Below are 6,023 nucleotides of genomic sequence, written 5' to 3'. Positions count from 1 at the left end.
CTTGGGGGAGAAGCTTGAAAGGGAATCACCACAGGGGAAAGGCAAGTGGGAAGAGCAGAAGATTTACCTAATGAGTGGAGCAGAGGCTCTGAGAGTAATTGAGGGTGGAAATGGGGGTCTGTAAACACACATGGAACTAAGTGCTTTGGATGGAAATGCTGCTAAAGTGCACAGGTGGTTGAAATATTCTAAGAGGGTATGAATGGGACCCTGATTGCAGCTGAGCTAGAAGGGGGATGCTCTGGCTTCTTGGTGGAGGTGGGCCTGGGGAAGGAAATAGTGCAGCTGAGCCCTGGGTCCCCTGCTGGTCTGTAATGGGACATCCAGGGGGGCTACCTGCATAGGTCAGGAATGGGAGGAAGTAGTAGGATGACAACAGGGACTTTCTTCTGAGTTACTTAAAAGCAACTGCTTTCTTCTGGTAGGATGACTGAATTGTGTGATGGTGTCAAAATAATCTTGGTTCAAAGGTTCCTTACAAAGCTCCTGTTCTATTTTGAGCTGAGTGAGGACTCTTGTTTAGCATTGAACAAGGGACTTCTTCAAAACAAACCAGAAATATATATTTTTTGTGTAATGGCTGTTTTTTCCATCTTTATTAAATACCTGCTACAATCACAAAATGGCTTCAGTTTCCTAATGTTTTGTTTCTAGTGCATTCTGTCCAGTTAATCAAGTACTGTCAAATCTTTTTGTGTTTCTGCTAATTTATACCTTAGTTTTCGTGCCCTGAATATAGAGTTTCTCTGGAATGATAAACTGTGTGATTAGCAAAGTTACTGCACTCCTAATCAGAATGTATGAGTAACTTACCAATTTTTGTTCATATTTCATTGTGAATTTTCCCTCTGAGACTGTTGTAAGCTTTTTTAGCCTGGTCTTCAAGTTTGTGCAGGATGCACATTCTGTATCTTTGCCGGTGTAAAAAGTTACACATAGGAAGAGCTGATCCAGTAAATTCTGCAACTGCTCTGGAGCATTGCTTCTCCCAGCATTGTGATAGGTGTCTGTTGCTACTTGTTGGAGTCAGCCAGGATGATTTATGTGCAATTAGTACGTTAATGTTGCCTTGTGTTGTGCCAAGAGTTGAAAAGCGCTTGCTGTCTTGGAGGCCCTGGTCTAATCTAAGGCAAAAATAGCATGGAAAGGAAGAAAACAGGAGGTGAAGTGATCAATGACCACAATCGGTTGTGTGATAACCTTTTCCAAGCACAGGTGTTTGTTATAGATACTAGCATCTCTGTTGGCCATTGTGAGGGTTCCTGGCATGGTCTGTACCCAGGACTGTGTGTGGGCTTAGGGAGCTGTCAGACCAGTATGTTCTGCTGTGGCACAGAGCTTCAGGGCTTTGCTCTGCTGGAAAGTTGGTGCTGCTCCAAGCTGTTTTCCCCCAGCATCTGCTTCAGGCCAGGGGTGGTGCTTGGGGCATTTCTGATTTGTGCTGGCTAAGGTGAGTGCATGGGAGCATCCATGAGCAGGCACACTTCTCCAAAGGTGCAGTGGGCTAAGATGGACTTTCATACCTTGCACAGGTTGGAGGTAAAGGGAGGTTTTTGTCCTGTGAACAGATGTTGTTCCTTTCAGCCTTTTACAGAGAAGAAAATGCTGCATTTTTTTCCCCCACAGATAAAACAACATCCCACTGAATCCTTGCTTTGGTGTTTTGGTGTATGGTGTGTGGGACAGGGGCTTGATTACTGCAAATGTCACTGGTGTTCTACCCAGAGGTCTCCACTCTACGTGGACAGATTGCTGAGGCTGAGGGGAGGCCATCTGGCAGTGGGGAGCCCTTTGCTCTTTTACCTAAGCTTTAACTGTGTTTCTTCTCCTGCCAGCCCTACTTTGAGACCCCTTAAGGTCAACTGTGTTGCTACTCAAGTATGGCCATCGCCAAATGGATAGACTCCAAAAGGACTCATTTCTCTCAACTGTGGCAAGGATGCTGGTGCAATGGGAAAGCAATATGGGAATACTCTACAGTATAGCTTTGAAAAGAGCCTGTTGCTTGAAGTGTGAGATAGGTTTGGGCTTTTTTGCTTCTGTGCATTGTTTGCAAAGGGGATTGGGCAGAATAGGGCTGACTGGGCACAGGGACAGCAGGGACACGGCTGCAATGTTTTGCAGTGTCAGAGAGGCAAAGTTGTGCCAAGTAAATGATAGCTATTTTTTAAAAATAACTTAGTTAGTTGTGGTAGAAATAAATTAAATAGTTACATTAACTCTGAAATCTTCCCTGCTCTCATCTGAAGCGAAAATATTGGAAAGCTCTTTCAAATATTTAATAAAAGGGAGATACTCGCTAGTAGCTTGGTTGAAGTTTTAACTTCTAATACTGAAAATTCCCCTCTGGTGCCAGCACAGTAAGTATCATGGATTGCTGCAATTAAACCAGTGCATTAAGTTATTCATAATACTCTTTCTGGGCAGTGTTCCCACCTGCTTAATCTCTGCTATACAAGCGTTTATTAGAACTGACTGTTGAAAAACGCCAAGCTAAATCGGACACTGAAAAAAAATATTGAAAAATCAATATGATGCCCTAAACTGGTTTAATATGTCTTTCCTCTTCAATAATCCTACATGTTACTGATTTATTTGCTGTAATGAACATGCCATTCAACCGAAACAAGATTAGCTGCTTAAACTGCAGCATTAAGCACAGAGCAACTTTAATGCTGCTTTATATTTCATTTTAATGCTCAGTGCTTACAGTGGTGTCTCTTTCTCTCCTCTGCAATAATGAGTTTGTGTGAGGATCGTGGAAAGCTCTGGAATGATATTTTCATAAAGCATTTGAAACAGTAAATTTGAGTTGGGGGGGTTGCAGCGTGGCACCTCCTTCATCCAAACCTAAGTGGATCCAAATCAGTGAGCAGGATTAATGCACAAATTTATATTCCCTGCAGGATTTTTCCGGGGTTAACCATGAAATAAATGGCTTATGTCAAACTGATCTAGGTTAAGACAGAGAGAACAGCCACTGGCTATTCCTTTGGACTTCATTCAAATTTTTTTTTCAAGCATTTCAAAGGGTAGCAATTTACTGTGCTGCAGAAAAAAACAGACTGCAAGGAGCAGGCATCTTGGCTTTGCAAGGAAGAGTCCTAAGATAGATGTGGTAAAGACTTAAGGTTTTCAAAAGAACCTATAGCAGGGGACAGGGAAATAAGGGTGATACAGGTATTTTATACCTGTACCGTATTGTATAATAGAAAATTTGTTCTATTGTATAATTCTGGCCAGATCTGAAAAGCTTAAGCTCTCCAGTTTCCAGGTAAAACTGTGTGGTGTTCTCTTCCTGCTACAGGGGCAGACTTCAGCTGAGAGTCTGTAAAGTCAGTGGGTTTTGGTTCCTGTTTTGTTCTTTCCCTCTGTCATGAAAAGACATGCTTTAGATAATTAACTTCCCTTATTGTTGATTAAGAAACAAGTTGTATTTGTTAGGGCTTCAGTATATTCTCCATAGTTCTAAAAATTGCAGTTAATTTTCTGTTTGCAATACAGTGTTATGTTTCTTTTTCTTTGAAAGATTATGATGAGTTACCAGTATGTATTTCAGCAGCTTTTTAGGGTCTTGGAGTTAAACTTAGAATATCAAAACCAGAGAAATGGGTTTCAAAGTATTGCAGATGTGTGCTGAGTTGACAGCAATTACTTAAACATGTAGAAATGAGAAAGAATGTGAAAAGTAGTGCATCTGCACTGTGCTGGAGTTGGTTTTCAAATGCAGGGGGTGGTTCTCACTCTGGAAGGTGCACGTTATTTCCAGTGAATGCTGCTTTTCTCTGTGTGATCAGAACAGAGAATTAGAAGTAATCTGACAAAGGGAGAGTCGAGGGATTGAAGGAGGCTATTTCTGAAGAAGCAAATGCATTCTGGAAGTCTGTTAGGAGGAGCAGCATCACTTTGCATTTCTCCATTTAAAAAAAAAATAGCCTGAAGATGCTTTCAGAACATTTGCTTGAAGGGTGAGTGCTGGGATGCACAGAAATTTGCCACTGATATGATACTTCTTCATGGAAAAGCAGAATCTCAAGGTGAATGTGATGGAGGGCCCTAAAAGGAACATGCATGCTTCAAGGGGAAAATAATGTCCTCAACAGCTCACATGAGCAACTTTAGGCCCACTCATAAGGTCCCACAGTCATACTTCATTCAAACACCAAGTGATTTGTGTGCTCTGACTCACAGTGATGGAAGCAGTTGGACTCACCTGTTCGATATCCAAGCAAGCAGCAGGAGAAGGGACAGTGAGAAGGAAGGAATGAGGGAGCAACAGTGAAACCGAGCAAGAGAAAGGAGGATTGAATAGTCCTGGGAAAGCCTCTGCCCTGCCTTGGCTTGTATAATGGGGGCTTATACAACACGTAACCCAATCTGACCCTGACCCTGCCAGTGCTCAGGGACTATATTTTTACTAAGATTAAGCTTTTCTTTTATTTTTTCCTGGAACAATTTCATTGGCTTTTAGCTTGCCTGTTGGCTGGCATGGCCAAAGCAACCTTGCCTGTTTATTTCTGTGATATTTAGCTGGCTGCTCTCTGCAAAAGGCATGCACACAGCTTGCCCCCTGGAGTTCCACAGCAGCATCTCATCAGGGAAGGCTGCTGGCAGCAGGTTCACTACCCACCAGAAATGCTGTCTGTTCTCTGCTGGTAACAGCATTGTTGGGGAAGGAAAGAAAAATGTGGTAAATACAACAGCACCCTCCAGTTTAGCAAAGCAACTGTAAACTCCCTAAATAAAATGGCTGTCTTGTTCCTTGAAAGGCTACAGGAGTTGCTAGAGCTTAATTTCTCCAGAAGGCATAAGGTTTTCTGCCTTTTGGATTTTTATTCATGGTAACATGAGGGACTGGAGCCTCTGGCTTCAGCTTGGTGTCAGCAGTGCTGCTGCATCTTTCTGTACTGGGAAGCTGCTGGAGTCCAACACATTAATGGGCCATGCCAAAGCCCAGCAGCTTTCCCTGTGACAGCTGTCCCCCTATCTATTGCATCCATGAGGCAACAGCTAGGATTTCTGAGGGAACAAATGACAACCATTTTCCCCATTAGTGACTTGGAAGTCCACACCTAGCCTTCAGAAATGTGGTCAAACCCACTGACCCACAGAAGAGTGTAGCATCCCAACAGTCAAGCCATTTTGAAAGCAGGACTTGGGCTCATGTGAGACTTATTATTTCTGAATAATATTCCTTCTTTTTCAGCTGTAAGGATTTTTGAAAATACTGGGTCAGGTTCAGCATTCAAATGGTCTTTAGTTCCTGTCTGTCAACTTTATTTCAATTGATAGTCTCTTGTTTTTTCACTAGTGGGGCTTTGAACTTGCTTTATTCAAAGTATGCTGTACAGGTATGTGAACTTGCTTTTCCTGGTCACCTCCCTGGAGACCTTCAGTGCAATGTGTGGTACTGCTGAGGCTGAAAACCACAGCTCTAACTCAATCGAGGCTGTTAGGGTCAATGCAAGGGGAAGCATCATGCCATCCCTGACTGGTTCTCCGTGCCAGACCATCCTTCTCTGACTGTTTCTTCTGACTGTAAAATCTACAATCAACATCTTTCTGGTGTTCTGTTCTCCCAGGACTTGGTGTCACATCTCCTAGCTCTAAAATCCATGATGTCTGGTGGTTCTTCTGCCTTTATACTACCACACTGTGATGGAGTACCCTCTGCCATCTCAGAAAGGGTTTCTGCACCCTGTGATTGCTGCTCTATCTTTAATATCTGAAATCCTGATTCAAGCAGGGTGGGTGCAGCTTACTGCGGTTTTAACAGATGGGAGCTGGGTTCTCACAATGCTGCAACTAACTATGGCAGCATTCCCTGAGGATGTTATCCAGCTGACTGTGAGGGACAGTTATCTGGCTGACCGTGAGATTCACGGTCACTAGGGTTAGAAAGAAAAGAGAAGTCCATGACCTTAAAGGACAAGAAAGACTATTGGAGATGAAAGCAACTTTACACAGACTGTCTCCGAAAGACCATCTTAGAGCAGAATCCCTTTAACACTTGATGTTTCACA

The sequence above is a fragment of the Corapipo altera genome, unplaced genomic scaffold (genome assembly GCF_003945725.1).
Source record: "Corapipo altera isolate COAL_440 unplaced genomic scaffold, ASM394572v1 2b, whole genome shotgun sequence".
In the NCBI taxonomy this organism is placed as follows: domain Eukaryota; kingdom Metazoa; phylum Chordata; class Aves; order Passeriformes; family Pipridae; genus Corapipo; species Corapipo altera.
The sequence above is the reverse complement of the archived record's forward strand: the minus strand, read 5'-3'. Positions refer to the sequence as shown.